The sequence below is a fragment of the Callithrix jacchus genome, chromosome 11 (genome assembly GCF_049354715.1).
Source record: "Callithrix jacchus isolate 240 chromosome 11, calJac240_pri, whole genome shotgun sequence".
NCBI lineage: Eukaryota > Metazoa > Chordata > Mammalia > Primates > Cebidae > Callithrix > Callithrix jacchus.
In genome coordinates, this window is record NC_133512.1 from 48,853,830 (window position 1) to 48,870,727 (window position 16,898).

Sequence of the window (16,898 nt, forward strand, 5' to 3'; positions counted from 1 at the left end):
AAGTACAGAGTAATCCCATAGACCCATGTCCCTAATTATGCATAGTCTCCTCATTATCAATATCCCCAATCACAGTGGCAATTTTATTATAATTGAAGTTACATTGACACATTAGTATCACCCAAAGTTTGTAGTTTACATTAGGGTTCACTCTTGATACAGTCTATTTCATGGGTTTGGACAAATGTAATAATGACATGTATCCACCATAATTTTCATTGACCTAAAAATCCTGTGTACTTTGCCCTTTGACTTCTCCCTCTCCCCTAACCCCAGTCATTGATCTTCTTACTGTTTCCATAATTTTGACTTTTCAAGAATGTCAGTAGTTACAATCATGTAGTATGTAACCTTTTCAGATTAGCTTGCTTCACTTAGTAATGTGAATTTAAGTTTCCTCCATGTCTTTTCATGGGTCAATAGTTCATTTCTTTTTAGTGCTTAATGATACTTCATTATCTGGGTGTACTACTGTTTATTTATTCATTTGCATACTGAAGGACATCTTAGTTTCTTCCAAGTTTTAATAAACTATATATAAAGCTGGTCTTAACTCTGTGCAGGTTTTGTATGTAAATAAGTTTTCAACTCCTTGGGAAGTAAGATAACAGTATGGTAAGAGTATGTTTAGTTTTTTAAGAAACTTCCAAACTGTCTTCAAAAACGACTTTATTATAGTCTGCATTTCCATCAACAGCAAGTGAGAATTCTTGTTGTTCCATACCCTTACCAGGATTTAGTGTTGTCAGTGTTCTGGATTTTAGCCATTCTAGTAGTAACTAATTGTCCTTTTAATTTGCAATTCGCTGATGGCATATAATGTTGAATATCTTTTCATATGCTTAATTGCCATCTGTGTGTCTTCTTTGATGAGATTTTTTTTTAGGTCTTTCACCCTTTTTAAAATCAGATTGCCTGTTTTCTTACCAAGTTTTAATAGTTCTTTATGTATTTTAGATAATGGTTCTTTATCAGAGATGTCTTTTTAACTACTTTCTCCCAGTCTGTATCTAATCTTTTCATTCTCTTCAACATTGTCTTTTATAGAGAAGTTGGTCTTTTGTTGTTTCTTACGTTTTGTTTTTCTGGAGAGGAGGCCTATGAATATTTGCAACAAACTCTGGAGGGATTGTGACGCACAACCAGGTTTGAGAACCAAAAGCAGAGTTTCTAAGTTGACTGGGGTCCATCTGATTAACTCTCTCATGGATCATGCCTTTAGTGTTGTATATAAAAAATCATCATCATACCCAAAATAATTGAGGTTTTCTCCTTTGTTTTCCACTAGGAATTTTATAGCATCACATTTTACCTTTAGGTCTCTGATCCATTTTGAATTAATTTTTGTGACACATGTAGGGTTTCTGTCTAGATTACTTTTTTTTTTTTTGCATGTGAATATTCAGCTGTACCAGCACCATTTGTTGAAAAGGCAATCTTTGTTCTATTGTTTTACCTGTGTTCCCTTGTCTCAGATCAGTGGAGTTTGTCTGACCTACCCTCTACGGGAAGACAGAGCTCGTTTGGAAAAAAACCGGACCGCAGGTTGGAAGAAAGTCTTAAGTTCAGGATTTATTGAGAGGAAAGAGCCTCTGGGCGGGCCAGTCGGGAAGAACAGGAAAATGGCCGTGCGCGCTCAGAGGAGCAGGGTTCTTTTATAGGGGGCTGGAGGGCCGAGGGAGTGGGAAGGCTGGGAGAGCCGAGGTGGCGGGCAACGGTTGGTCAGTTTAAACTGCCGGGCGGGGAAGCCGGGCGGTGGGAAGCTGGGGAGAGCTGATGAGGCAGGTGGTGATTGGTCAGCCGGTTGCCGGACGGGAGGTGGCTGCAGCTGGGCGGGAAGACCAGATCGGTATGCAGAGTGGAAGATAAGGGAGCCTCTTTGTGTGTGTGTGGGGGGGAAGTTTTCACAACAGGGACAGAGTTTTCCAAACAGATTTGATATGAAATATTGAAATATTTATATGTCTATTGGTCTATTTTTCTGTTCTTTTGCCAATACCACACTGTCTTGAATACTGCTGCTTTATAATATTTCTTGATATTGGGTGGTGACACTCTTCAGACTTTGTTGTCTTTCAGTATTGAATTGGCTGCTTTGGGTCTTTTGCCTCTGTAATAACCAAGTAAGTCAGAAGGAAAGCATCACACTCTGAGTTCCAAATTAAGATTCCTTTATTTGCCAGCAACCAAGAGACAGCTAACACTCTAAATTATCTTGGCTCTGAGTACAGGGCTTGATTCCCTTTTATACCTTGATTTAGGTAGGGGAGGGGGAGTCTAGCTGAAGCAGAATTTTACAGAAGCAGAACAGGCAAGTTAGATAAGGAAGCTGGTGACCAGGGAACAGGAGGTTCCCAGGATTCTTGGTTGCTAAGGGTATTTCCGTACAAACATCAAGGGGCATAGCAGGGGGAACTTTTTATACAATCAGTCACCAAGGAAGGTATTCACAATAGCAGGTAGACTTGCCAAGTAGGATGCGGTTACAGTGGTTACAGGTACTGTGAACAGTGTGAACCACTTTTTTTCTTATTTTTTTTTTATTACATTTTAGGTTTTGGGGTACATGTGAAGAACAGGCAAGATCGTTGCATAGGTACACACGTGGCAGTGTGATTTGCTGCCTTCCTCCCCATCACCTATCTCTGGCATTTCTCCCCATGCTATCTCTCCCCAACTCCCTACCCCCTGCTGTCTCTCCCCTATTTCCTTACAACAGACCCCAGTGTGTAGTGCTCCCCGCCTTGTATCCATGTGTTCTCGTTGTTCAACACCCACCTGAGTGAGAACATGTGGTGTTTTAGTTTCTGCTCTTGTGTCACTTTGCTGAGAATGATGGTTTTCAGGTTCATCCATGTCCCTACAAAGGACACGACCTCCTCATTTTTGATGGCTGCATCATATTCCATGGTGTATATGTGCCACATTTTCCCTGTCCAGTCTATCATTGATGGGCATTTGGGTTGGTTCCAGGTGTTTGCTATTGTAAACTGTGCTGCAATGAACATTGGTGTGCATGTGTCCTTATAGTAGAACGATTTATAATCCTTTGGATATATACCCAGTAATGGGATTGCTGTGAACCACTTTTAATGGTTCAAAACTTTGAGAGCAGCATGACCCAGTAATGCACCTGAGGGGCCATGGCAGGGAGGGAGAGGCTCAAGAGAGCTTGTCAGGTTTGCAGTTAAGATGGAGTCAGTTAGGCTAACCCAGGTTAGGTTGTTACACCTCTTCATATAAACTTTAGAATCTGTTTGTCAACATCCACCAAATAACTTGGTAAAATTTTGCTTGGAATGGGGTAGAACATTTTTAATTTATTTAGCTCTTGTTTGATATATTATATCAGAATGTTGCAGTTTTCCTCCTATAGATCTTGTACATACTTTGTTGAATATATAATAAAATATTTTAGTTTTTCATTGCTAATATAAAGTATAATGTATTTTAGTTTCATATTCCACTTGTTCATTGTTAGTATATACAAAATCCAAAACTAAAATTTTGAAATCTGTATTTTATAAGATAAAACATTTATTTAATGAATTGCCTATATTATATATGAAAATGAGCATATTTACATAAAGGTACATGACAAATTATGTTTAATATAATATTCAGATAAATTTAAGGCACTCTTTGTATGAAAAGTCATTGTCATATCTATTATTATCATTACAGGTCAAATATTAATAGTAAATGGTTATCTATAAATTGTATGTTAAATACTCCATTCTTATTTAATACTTCATTATTAGTATCATGAAACTTCTTTTAAGCTCTCAATTTGTACAGTCTGGAGTTTGAATGTGAGATTCACTATTTATTAACCATATGGCTTCTGATTATCAACTTTATCATCTGGAGTTAAAAATGGATTGTTGTCTGTGGGTGGGATGTAAAGATTAAATAAATTAATGTATGTTAAAATTTTACAAAGTTGCTCATAACATGTAACATAAAAGAGATCCAGAAAAGCTAGCTGCTTTACTACTACCTTTACCACCATCACTGTGACTACCAATACTGCTGGTTCTAATGCTACGATTATATAGCCAAGTGTAATTTTAAAAAGCTCTGGAGGTAGAATCAGGAAAACTGAAACTGCCCTAACTAGATGTATAACTTCAGGTAAGTCAAAGAATTCTTCGCCTCCAGGATTAACTGTATGACATAAAATTCATTTTTCAGCCCAACAAGTATATAGATATATATGAGAAAATATTATGCAATAATTAGAAAAAAGATATATTGACATAAGAAGAAAATTATAGTGTAAAGAGTATGTTTGTTGCTACAATTTGAATTTCCATTAGTTGTTTAGAATGCAAAGAAAAATAACTAATTAATGACCTAAGAGGTCAGTTATTAATGTACATAAAAGTTATAGAGAATATCTTAGAAACTTCCTTGAGTTGCCCTTCATTAATTATAAATTGTTTTCTGTGATTTATTGTTTTTTATTATGTAGGCTTTTAATTATCTGACCTACCTCTGTATTTAGGCTTGTCTAAACTTTTTTTTTTTTCCCCAAAATAAAGCATGGCAATGCGATCAGGTATCATTGGTTTCTGAAGATAGCATGGTGACAATTTTTAATTAAAACACTAAATATCTTAAATCTTCAACAACAGAAAAAGAGCTCAGTAAACTATAACATAATGACTTGACAAAACTCCATGTAAACATTTGGAGTTCTAATTACCAGCTAGGCAGAACTTCATGTAAGAATAATCACTTCTGACTTGTATGAGTTCATGTTAAGGGAAAACAAGGAGAATATAAAAGTTTGCAGGTTATACAAAATTGCAAACATAAATAGAAAGAAATATGCCCAGGAATATGGCAAATACTAATTGTATTTACAGTGGATTGTTGAATTTATAGTAAGTACTGTTTTTCATGACTAACAAATTTACTTAATTCAGTGTATTATTTTGCTAATGAAAAGTAAAATATTTTAAACTAGTTATCATGCTGTATATTGTCTCCAGTACTTTTTCATCATTATAACTAAACGTTTGTACACTTTCAGCAATACTTCCCCTTTCACTTTTAAGATTCTGCATGTGAGATCACACAATATCAGCTATTGTGTGTCTGGTTATTTCACTCAGTATAATGTCTTCAAGATTCATTCTTGTTGTAGAAAAGTCAGGATTTTCTTTTTTCTAGGAATCAATCATATTTCATTGAGTGTGTTTGTACGGATCTATGTAACATTTTTAAAATCTATTAATCTGTTGACAGACGTAGACCACCTCCATATCTTAGCTGTTGCATATAATGCTGCAATGAACACGAGAGTGCAAATATCTCATTAAGATGGTAATTTATTCCTTTGGATGTATATCCAGAAGTGAGTTTGCTGTGTCACGTGGTTATTTTTTAAATTTTGGGGAAACCTGCGTAGTGTTTTCCATATAGTTGTACAAATTATCATTCTTGCCAATAGTGTATGAACATTTCCTTTGTTTCACATTGTTGCCAATGTTATCATTTGTCTTTTGAAAAATAGCCATCTTTTTTTAACTTTTAATTTGTTTATTTTTTAATTGCCATGTATGTACCTAGGCAACAATTCTGCATGATCTGCACATGTACCCCAGAATCTAAAGTACAATGAAATATATATTTTTAAAAAAGAATAAATTAAAAGGAAAATAGCCATCTTAACATATGTAAAGACATAGCCCGTGATTTTGATTTGCATTTTCTGATGATTAGTGATGTTGGGCATATTTTTATATCCATGTTGTCCATTTGTAAATGTCTGTTCAGATACTTGTCCCATTTTTTAATTGGAATATATTTATTTGCTATTTAGTTGTATGAGCTTCTTATATATTTTGGATAGTAACCTCTATCTGATATATGGTTTACAAGTATTTTCTACTATTGTGTAGGTTGCTTTTTCCTTTGATTGATGTTTCCTTTGCTGGGTCTGAACATTTTAGTTTGATGTACTCCACTTGTTTATTTTTGCTTTCATTGCCTGTGTTTTGAAGGTCAAATTTATAAAAAAAAAAAAAATGCAGAGACGAGTGTGTAGGACCTTTCCTCCTATATTTTCTTGTAGAGTTTAATAGCATCAGGTCTTATATAATTCTTCAACACCTTTTGAATTGATTTTTATAAATGATGTGAGAGAAGGATACATTGTCATTCTTCTGCATGTGGATATCCAGTTATCAAAAAACCATTAAATGACTAACCTTTTTCCCAGTTAGTGTCCCTGCTGTCAATGTCATAGATGAATTTATTTTAAAGAAGTGAGTTTAATTTATGGCCTCTCTCTTTTGTTTCATTGGTCTGTCTATTGATATTTATGCTAATGCCACATGCTTTTGATTACTATAACTTTGTTGTGTATTTTGAAATTAGGAAATATGAGGTTCCACCTCTGTTCTTCTTGCTTAAAATTGTTTTAGCTATTCAGGATTTGTTTTTTGTGATTCTATACATGTTTAGGATTGTTAGCTAATTAGAAATGTATATTTGAAATTTGCTAAAAAAGTAGATTTCATGTGTTCTCAACACACACACACACATAAACACACAAACACATGCACAATGACAACTTATGTGAGGTGATGGCTATGTTAATTAGCTTAATTGTGGTGATTATTTCACAGAGTATACATATATCAAAACATTACATTTTATACCCCAATTGTATACATTTTTGTTCATCATACCTCAAGAAAGCTAGGAAATATAAAAGAAAAATTAAGCTTCAGTAATGTTTAAAATAAAATTGATAGTGGCATATGTATAACATGTATAGATATCTATAGAGAAAATTTAAAATGTCTAATAGTTACACATTTAAAGAAAATTTGCAAATTATGCTCTTAAAACTGACTGCCCATCCCTATTCAAGGTCCTGAAGGTAGTGGGGAGAAGGAAGGACCCAATGAACAAGCTTGAAGGGAACCACAACACCATTAATGATGAAGAAGATGTTACTCTATATTACAAGAATATCACATAAGCATTTTCTTTTTATAAAGTACAGATGGAGAGACCAAAAAACTCTTTGCAAATTTGAGTTTCTAATGGTGAATAAAAAGTGAACCATTTAATCTACACACAAAGTTTTGTCTTGCTTGGAATTTATTCTCTAACAGTAGCAGCAAGTACAGATTTTAAGACTTTTATTCCTTATTCCATTCTAGTAAAGAGGAAATGGAATTCAAGCATTAACTGTAGACTTGGTTGAGCTTAGGTCCTGTGATGTCAGTGTACATGATCTAGACAGATATTTAAGTTCTTAAAACTTTAGCATGTAAATCCTTTGTAAAAAGTAGTATTTTGAAATTTAAAAATAAAGCATCATGAGTCATTAGAAAAATTCAACTCAAAACGAAAATGAGATACCATTTAAGACCCACTAGGATGACTATAACCAAAAAGACATAATAACTAATGTTGAGAAGGATGTAGAAAAATTGGAAGTCACACTGCTGGTGGGAACATAAAATGGTACATTCAGCTTTGGAATGCAGCTTTAGAAAACATTTGGAATGCCATTTAGAATGACATTTTCTCAAAAGTTCAAAAATAGAATGACCATATTACCCAAAAATTTTACTTATGGATATATACCTGATATTTGAAAAGTTAGGTCCACACTGAAAACTTGTACCTGAATCTTGATAACAACATTATTTATAGGTGCCAAAAAGTGGGAACAACCCAAATGCCCATTAACTGACAAATGACTAAACAAAAACAGTATATCAATATAATGAAGTATTTTTCAGCAATAAAAGGAGTTAGGTGCTGATATTTGCCACAGTATAAATGGCCTTTTGAAACACGATTTTAAGTCAGTCACAAAATATCACATATTGTTTATTTCTCTTTATGTAAAATGTAAAATCTAGGAGAATTCATAGACAAAAGGATTAGTGGTTCCAAAGGGCTAGGAGTTTGCATGATTTTTTTGGGGGGCAGAGGATAGTGTTTTAAAATTGAAGTGATGGTCGTGCAATGCTATGAATATACAAATCCCACTGAATTTTATTAGTATTTTTACCCTAAAATACAGGTTTCTTATGCTTTTATTAAAATATAATATTTATACAGTAAAGTATAACTTGTTTAGCATGCAGTCCTGTGACCTATGGCAATTTCATAAAATTACATAAGCACCCTTACAATCAAGGTATAGAATAACACAACACCTTGACATACAAAATTTCCATCCCCATCCCCTTCTTTTTTTTTTAAGACAGAGTCTTGCTCTGTCCCCCAGGCTGGAGTGCAGTGATAAGATCTCAGCTCACTGCAACCTCCACCTCCCGGGTTCAAGCTATTTTCCTACCTCAGCCTCCAGGATAGCTGGGATTACAGACAGATGCCACCACACTATTTTTAGTGGAGATGAAGTATCACCATGTTGACCAGGCTGATCTCGAAGTCCTGGCCTCAAGTGATCTTCTTACCTTGCCAAAGTGCTGGGATTACTGGCATGAGCCACCACGACTTGGCCTCATGTCCTTTTCAAGTCAACAAGTAAACAACACCTTCCTGCACCCCGACCTCTAGCAACCACTGGTCTGTGTTTTTTTGTTTTAAATCTTGGTAGTTTTATCTTTGCAAGAATGTTGTATATCAAATAATGCACTTTTGAGCCTGCCTTCTTTTATATAGCATAAGGAACTTGAGATCTATTTATGTTGTTGCATGTATCAATAGGTAATTCATTTGTTATTGAAGAATCTTACTCTATTGAATGGAAGTGTCTGAATTTGCATATACATTTTACAGTGGAGGAACACTCTTATTTCCAAGTGTGGTCAATTATGAAAAAGGCTGTTATAAGAATTCACATATGGGTGTTTGTATTAACAAAAGTTTTCATTTCAGTTGAGTTAATGAATAGGACTGTGATTGTTGGTTCATATAGTAAATTTATGTAAACCTTTTTTTTTGGAGACAGAGTTTTGCTCTGTTGTTGAGACTGGAATGAGACTGGAACCAGCTCAAAGCAACCTCCATCTCCCTTGTTCAAACTATTCTTGTGCCTCAGCCTCCCAAATAGCTGGGATTACAGACATGCGCTACCACGCCTGGCTTATTTTGGTATTTTTTTTGTAGAAACAGGGTTTCATCATGTTGGCCAGTCTGGTCTCAAACTCATGGCCTCAACTGATCCACTCATCTCATCCTTCCAGAGTGCTCAGAGTACAAGCTTTTGCCGTGGCAACCAACCTATGTAAACCTTTGAAAGAAACTGCCAAACTGTCTTTCAAGTAGCTGTGTTATTTTGCATTTGAACAATAGATGAATCAGATTTGTTCAGCATCTTCCCTATAACTTATCAGTAATGTCAGGCTTTTACTTTTAAAAATATGTATATTTTGGCCGGGCGCGGTGGCTCACGCCTGTAATCCCAGCACTTTGGGAGGCCGAGGTGGGTGGATCACGAGGTGAAGAGATCGAGACCATCCTGGTCAACATGGTGAAACCCCGTCTCTACTAAAAATACAAAAACTTAGCTGGGCATGGTGGTGCGTGCCTGTAATCCCAGCTACTCGGGAGGCTGAGGCAGGAGAATTGCCTGAACCCAGGAGGCGGAGGTTGCCGTGAGCCAAGATCGTGCCATTGCACTCTAGCCTGGGTAACAAGAGCGAAACTCCGTCTCAAAAAAAAAAAAAAAAAAAAAAAAAAAAAAAAAAGTATATTTTGAAAAATACCACAAACAACATAATTTTTCCTTCATCTTAAACTCTTTTGTAAAAAATTAATTTAAAAAAACAATTGAAAAATCTACATGGACCACATGGCAGTTTTATTTAGAGAGAAATAAATAGACAGACATGGTGGTGGACTCTTGTAATCCCAGTTAATTAGGAGGCTGAGGCACAAGAGTCGCTTGAACCTGTGAGGTGGAGATTGCAGTGAGCTGAGATCATCACACCACGGCATGCACTCCAGCCCGGACAGTAGAGCCAAACTCTGTCTCAAAAAAAGGTTTACATAGATTTACCATATGACCCAACAATCACAGTTCTAGATTTTATTTAGAGATAAATACAATTTCTTAGAAATTAGGATTTATTATATAACAGGATTTTCCTTTTCTTTGCTCTGAAATACCCATTGAGCTGATCTAAAACCCATTAACTAAAAATTTATTTCAGCTTCATATCAACTAATAAAGTATATATATATATATATATACTTTTATACTAGTATAAAAAACATAAAAAGGATATATATAATAAGAGCATTAAATGTATATATATATATATATATACTTTATTAGAAAATGTAAGCAGACTCCTGCCAGCGTTCCCTGAAAATTTCAGTGTTTGCCCACATTTGTCAGAAACTCAAGTATGCAAAGTTTTTTCAAAGTAAAAATTATAAAATTTCAACCTCATGATAATTGGTGGCATATATTGAAGTTACACAAGGAACACAATACCCACTTTATCCCCCGAGTCTTCCTCGGGCATGGAGCACATGAAGACCTCTGAGGCATTTACCCAGCACATTTCGATCCTGGTTTATCGTGGCTTTTGTAAAGTGAAGATGCAGAGTTCTACTATGCTTATAAATCAGCTAGATGATTTTTAGTGTAAATCAAAATTTTTTTTATTAGCTTTGACTGTAACTGCTTTGAACTAGAAAATATTTTCAATCCTGAAAAAATTAGCTCTTTTCTTCTGAATGTTGAAAGTCAGTCTTTTAATTAGTAAAATGTGCATCTAAATATCTTGTTTATTTCTGCAATCATTTTAAATATTTTTCTATTTAATATTTTAAATAGAAAAATATTTTAAGAAGTTTGAGTAAAGAAATGTGTAATTCTTCATATTCTCATTGATCATATTTTAAGTTCTATACATGTGTAAGTATTCAGATATTTATAGTAAAATTAACTTAAATTTTCATTAAGGAAAGTAATTCTATGGCAAAGATTGTGTTATCAGGAAAAGATCTTTGGGGAGTGTATCATTATGGGATATTGAATAATGTGTTTTATTATGCTTTTTTTTTTTTTTTTTTTTTTTGAGACGGAGTTCCGCTCTTGTTACCCAGGCTGGAGTGCAATGGCGCGATCTCAGCTCACGGCAACCTCCGCCTCCTGGGTTCAGGCAATTCTCCTGCCTCAGCCTCCTGAGTAGCTGGGATTACAGGCACGCGCCACCATGTGCAGCTAATCTTTTGTATTTTTGAGTAGAGACGGGGTTTCACCATGTTGACCAGGATGGTTTCGATCTCTTGACCTCGTGATCCACCCACCTTGGCCTCCCAAAGTGCTGGGATTACAGGCTTGAGCCACCGCGCCAGGCCCTATTATGCTTTCTTGCTTAATTAAGTCCTTATGATGCAGCAACTAAAATGTACACAATCTAACTTCTTTAACCATTTACGTGCTTATCCTGTGTCCAGGATAAGTAAGTGAATTGTCTCAATATCTTCCGCCTGACACGTCCCCATTACTGGAGAGAACCAACAACAGAAAGCCCAGTGTCCACAGTCTAATAAGAAGATCCATATTTGTTCATAACTTCATTCAGCTCTTGTGTTTGAATCTGTATTGAAGAGTAAGAGAGAGGGAGAGAGAGAAATCTGAAAGAGGAAAGATTTCTTATTTTTAGATGCCTAGTACCAATAATTGCTCTGGAATTAAATTACAGAGAATGAATCATAATATAAGCCACCACAATGGCTCTCTAAGGGCTCTATTCACTAATAACATATGCTTATTTGTGTACATTTTCAAGTGGCTTGATCAAAAGGACCTCACGATCCACTACTTCTGAGGAAATTATAGGTCAGTAATAGCCTCACCTAAGAGTTTGCTTCCCATTTAATGGTTATTGCAGCTGTATTTGAGACATCACAAAAGGAGAGAAAGAATTAGTGAAGAGAGAAAATAGAATGAGGGATGGCAATGTGGAGTAAATTGCTTTCCACTGTACATAAAATGGAGGAAGAGAAGGGACTGATTTAATCAATTCTTGAATTCACTCATGATAATACACAAGCATTCAAGTTTAATGTATACTTGCTATATAAAAACAAAAACAGATGCAACAAAAAAGCATTCATGTGAAAGCAACAGAAATATGTGTTTGGTCTATGAAAATCATATAAGAAAGCATCAGAATCAGAGTATCTTTTCAGAATCTCATCTGATGGATACCTGAATCCATACAGCAAGCACACTTTTCTGTTTAGTTACTAGGAATGGCTTTCAAGATCGATGAGCCTTGTTACTGAGTGGACAGTCCTAAACCCAAAAGCACAAACAGTATTTTACTCTGCCAAAATTCAAAGCAATGTATCCGTGTGAATCATTCTGAACTGCAGGCAGGAACATTGAGAGCATTTCTGTCCTCTGAATACCAAAAGGTGACACTCACAGAAAGCAGAATTAAAGAGGAAGGCATTACTGATCACATAGCAGGTTGGGTCCATTAAGGGTGGGCAATACTTGGAAGTGAGTGCTTTTCAAGTCAAAACAAGGAAATGGGGGAAACAGGCAAAATGGAATAAATTATCAGAGAAGTGGCACACATAGAAAAACAAAAGTGTCAGACAAATGTCTCAAAAATGTGGTGCTGATTGAGGAGTCTGCCAATGGTGAGAGATGGAGTTAACAATTATGTTGGAAACAGGTTATGTACAAAATTGCTTGTAATGATCATTAGTGTTCCAGGTATTTATTATCATTTCATTCTAATGCTTAAAACTGTTCAATGGTTCCCCCTGACTCATTTGGTTAATGAATATGTTTTGAGCGAATATTATGGCCAGGTATAGTACTTGGTGCAGTTGTGAGCAAAACAGAAAGAACAGAATGCTCTGGTAAAATGTAAGGAAAAGCTTCTAGTGAGGGTTTGAGAGGTCTATTAGTTTCCTATTGATGCATCAAAATTATATATTTAGCAGCATAAATAAACAATAAATTTACTTCTCATGTCTTTCAGGAGTTTAGACACATAACTGGGTTTTTTGCTCAGGGTATGGTGAGACAGAAATCAAGATGTTGGCAGGGGTTGCAGTCTCATTTGGAGTTCAGAGTCTGGTGTGGTTAGGCTTTGTGTCCCCACCCAAATCTCATCTTGAATTATAATCCCCATAATCCCCACGTACCAAGGGAGAGACCAGGTGGAGGTAAACAAATCATGAGGGTGGTATTTTCCCATGTCGTTCTCCTGATAGTGAGTGAGTTCTCAGGAGATCTGATGGTTCTGTAAGGGGCTCTTTCTCCTTTGCTTGCCACTTCTCCTTCCTGCTGCCTTATGAAGAAGGTGCCTTGCTACCCCTTCGCCTTCTGCCATGATTATAAGTTTTCTGAGGCCTCACCAGCCATGCTGAATTGTGAATCAGTTAAATCTCTTTCTTTCATAAATTACCCAGTGTTGGGGAGTTCTTTATAGCAGCAGGAAAATGGGTTAATATGGGGCCCTTTTACAAGCTTAATCAAAATCGCTGACAGAATTCAGTTCCTAGTGGTTATATTACTGAGGTTTCCCATGACCTACTGTAAAGACAGCTCATAGTGTAACTGTTTGCTTTCTTCTAGGCCAGCAGCGAGAGTTCTCTGATACTTCACCTTCTTTTAAGTGTTAATCTGGCTAGATCAGGCCTACCCTGGATAATATCCCTTTGAATTAACAGAAAAACAGCTTATCAGTAACCTAATCTTAGAGAGATATTCCATAATATTAGTAGGACTTGCCCACACTCAAGGAATAGAGATTATATAAAGTGTGGGTTTTTGTAGACTATCTTTGGATTTAGTATGTCACTCTAAAATTTACCTGAGGAAGTGATATACTACCTGAGACCTAAAAGATGGGTTGAAATTATGTAGGCAAAGAATGGGAGTAGGTTTACTGAAGCTTGGGGAACCAGTATGTGTACATCTTGAGGTAGAGCACAGAAAAACTAAGAAACTTGTAGAATCTTAGCTTAGTTTAGGGGAAGAAATATATATGATGGAAAAGTTTACAAGACCATATGTGCTCTAGCTCCAGTAATGCAACACCTGCTTCAGTTATCGCAACTTTCAGGTTTGAACTCTATACTTGAGCTACACTAAATTTCATTCTCTTCTTTCATGTAGTCATATCAAATTTCCTGTAGTTCTTCAAAGCCCCATGCTCTATCTTACCCCAGAGTTCCAGCATGACTGTTTAGCAGAAGATAAACTGAAATAACAGGGAGGAACAGGAATTATCCTGATGAAATTATCGACACCAAACACAGGTTAAGTGCCCTTGTTTTGTACTTTGTTGGCAGACTATACTGGCACGTACCATCCCCCACTACACTGCATTGAAATAGTCCATTTTTCTATTTTGCGTTGCCTTAAAAAATATAAGATCTTATTCATTATTTGCTATGGTCTGAGTGCCCTTCAGAATTCCGGTGTTGAAGCTTAATCTCCATTACAGTGGTTTTAAGAGGTGGTGCCTTTTAGGAGGTAATTTTCTCATGAGGGCTCTGCCGTCATGAATAGATTAGTGCTTTACCAAGGGCTGGAATGAACTAGGCTCTTTTTGCTCTTCTGCTTTTTAGCTACATGAGGACACAGCATTTGAGGCACCATCTTAAAAGCAGAGAGATGGGGCCCTCGCCAGTCACAAACCTGCTGGTGCCTTGATCTGGGACTTCTCAGGCTCCAGAACTGTAAGAAACAAATTCCTATTGTTTATAAATTAATTAGTCTATGGTATTTTTTTAATATCAGTACAGATGGACCAAGACATTATTATATCCATATCAGTTAAAGTTATCAACTAGCCTAACTTGAAGTAATAGATGTTGAATGAGGATTATGATGACAATGAGGATAAGAACAAGGATAACAGAAATTAGTACAGTATTAAGAATAAACTTTTAGAAAAGACCAAATTACTTAGCCCCAAACCATGATAACATTTTTTACTCACTGATAAACTGCAGTCAATTTCAGCAATAATTGAGTCAAAGCAAAGCTCAGTCAGAATACCCAGTAGCCATCAAAAGCTGTTGATTTTATGTATCTAATGCTGTTTAAGAGCTGAAAGGTTTGCTACATTTTGTACCTATTTAAATAAGCAGATTTTTTTTTCATTGCTTGCACTTAACAAATATTGTGCATCAGTCTTTTATTAAAGCGCTAGAAGGTTAGAATACTGCTAAAGAGACATGCTTACCTTGAGGCCGGGCATATACACAAGGAAGAAAATATCACTGACTCACTTTCCAGCTCAGTAAGCTTCACTTTTGCCTCCAAAGTCAATACATAGAAGTCAATTTTTTATTCTTGGTAATGGTTTGACAACATTACACTGATTAAGTTAATAAAAGAATACTTTAAAAAGTCTTCAGATAGAGATTGCTCCCCTAGGAGCAATTATTATTCTTTTTCTCCCCAAAAGCTCTCAGAGTTAAAATAATTCTCAGTCAAAATATTTTGTGATTAGGTTTGGAGACTATAATAGAGGAGGCAACACAGAACCAATATCTGTCAGCCAGTGAGCACTTGTTCTGTAACCATGGCTAATGCAGTATATTCAAAGACAAGTATTAATGACAGTATGAAATAAAACATCAATAGTAATTATTTTATACTGAATAGAGTTGGATGTTGTTTTCCTAAACATTTCATCATCAAGAGTCATATGACCTCAGAAGTATACTTTTGTCACGTAACACTGACATTTCCATATAATAGATGAACTACTGGACACTGTAAAATATTGTATATATTTTTAATTGCCTTAGTTTACTAGGGCAGCCATAATGGAATATAACAAACTGGATGTCTTTCAACAACAGAAATTCATTCTTTCACTCTCTGGAGGCTACCAGTATAAAATTAAGGTGTTGGTAGGGTTATGCGCCCTCTGAAGGCTCTAGGGAAGAACACTTTGTGTCTTTCTAACTTCTCATGGTTCCAGGTAGTCCTTGACATTCATTGGCTTATACCTGCATCATTCCAATCTTTACCTCTATTGTCACGTGGCTTTCTTCCCCTATGTGTGTCTTCACATGGCCTTCTATAAGGATACCAGTCCTTGGATTTAGCCCCCCCACCCAATCCACTATGACTTCATCTTATATAACAACATCGGCAAATACCCTACTTCCAAAGGAAGATTGCATTCTGATGTTTCAGGCAGACATAAATTTTAGGGGAACACTCTTCAGCCCCACACCTTTCTGTGGAAACTTTCATTCTTTCTTCATAGGGACAGGGTAAATTTTAAATTTAATATTTGCCCAATATTTCAGTATTTCATTATTCTATTCTTAAGTGGTATCCATTTCAATTTTATTTTCTTAATGTTCATATTTAACTTGTATATATTTAGTATTTAATATTTATAGAAAGAGTTTATTGTGGTTTTACACTAGCTATATGAATACAACTGTATAAAATGTTTAATAGTAACTTTACCTTTTCTTTATCAAAGTATTCTTCTATTCAGTTTAAATTCTTAATTTATAATTTAGATTCAGAATTTCAAAATAATATTAAATTATAACAGTGATGGGCCTCCATAGCTAATCGGTGTCTCCTTTTACACAAACACACACACACACACACACACACACACACACACATGCACACACCATACATAACTTTGTGGCTTATTGAATCCCTTTCCAAAAATTACTAAGCTGACAATAAGATTATAATTTTATTTTTCTCAGTTGATCCTGCTAGAACTCTAACTGTAAGCTGCTTCATGGCAGGGTCATAATACGTGTTTTATTTACAAATATTTCTAGTGCCTAGAATAGTGCCTTCATGGAGAAAGCACACAACACAACAAACGTTTGCAGTACATTAAGAACATAGGTCACAGTTTAACAGATTAATAGTTTTCTTGATATTAAATAATTCTATATCAGTCTGTTATATAATGGTAAAG

The 16,898-nt window shown here is 35.6% G+C and overlaps 1 long non-coding RNA gene across 4 annotated transcripts in view; it reads left to right on the forward strand.

Moving 5' to 3' along the window:
* The first annotated feature begins 1,757 nt into the window (after positions 1–1,757).
* Positions 1,758–16,898, forward strand: part of LOC118143677 (uncharacterized) — an 87,801-nt gene continuing 72,660 nt past the window's right edge. For 3 of the 4 annotated variants that reach the window (XR_008473368.2, XR_004727987.3, XR_004727988.3), the window contains exons 1-2: positions 1,758–1,849; positions 14,554–14,664. This is a non-coding gene — a long non-coding RNA (uncharacterized LOC118143677). Of the gene's footprint in view, positions 1,850–1,922; positions 2,499–14,553; positions 14,665–16,898 lie in introns of those variants that run through there. The other variant, XR_008473369.2, reaches the window with a different exon arrangement.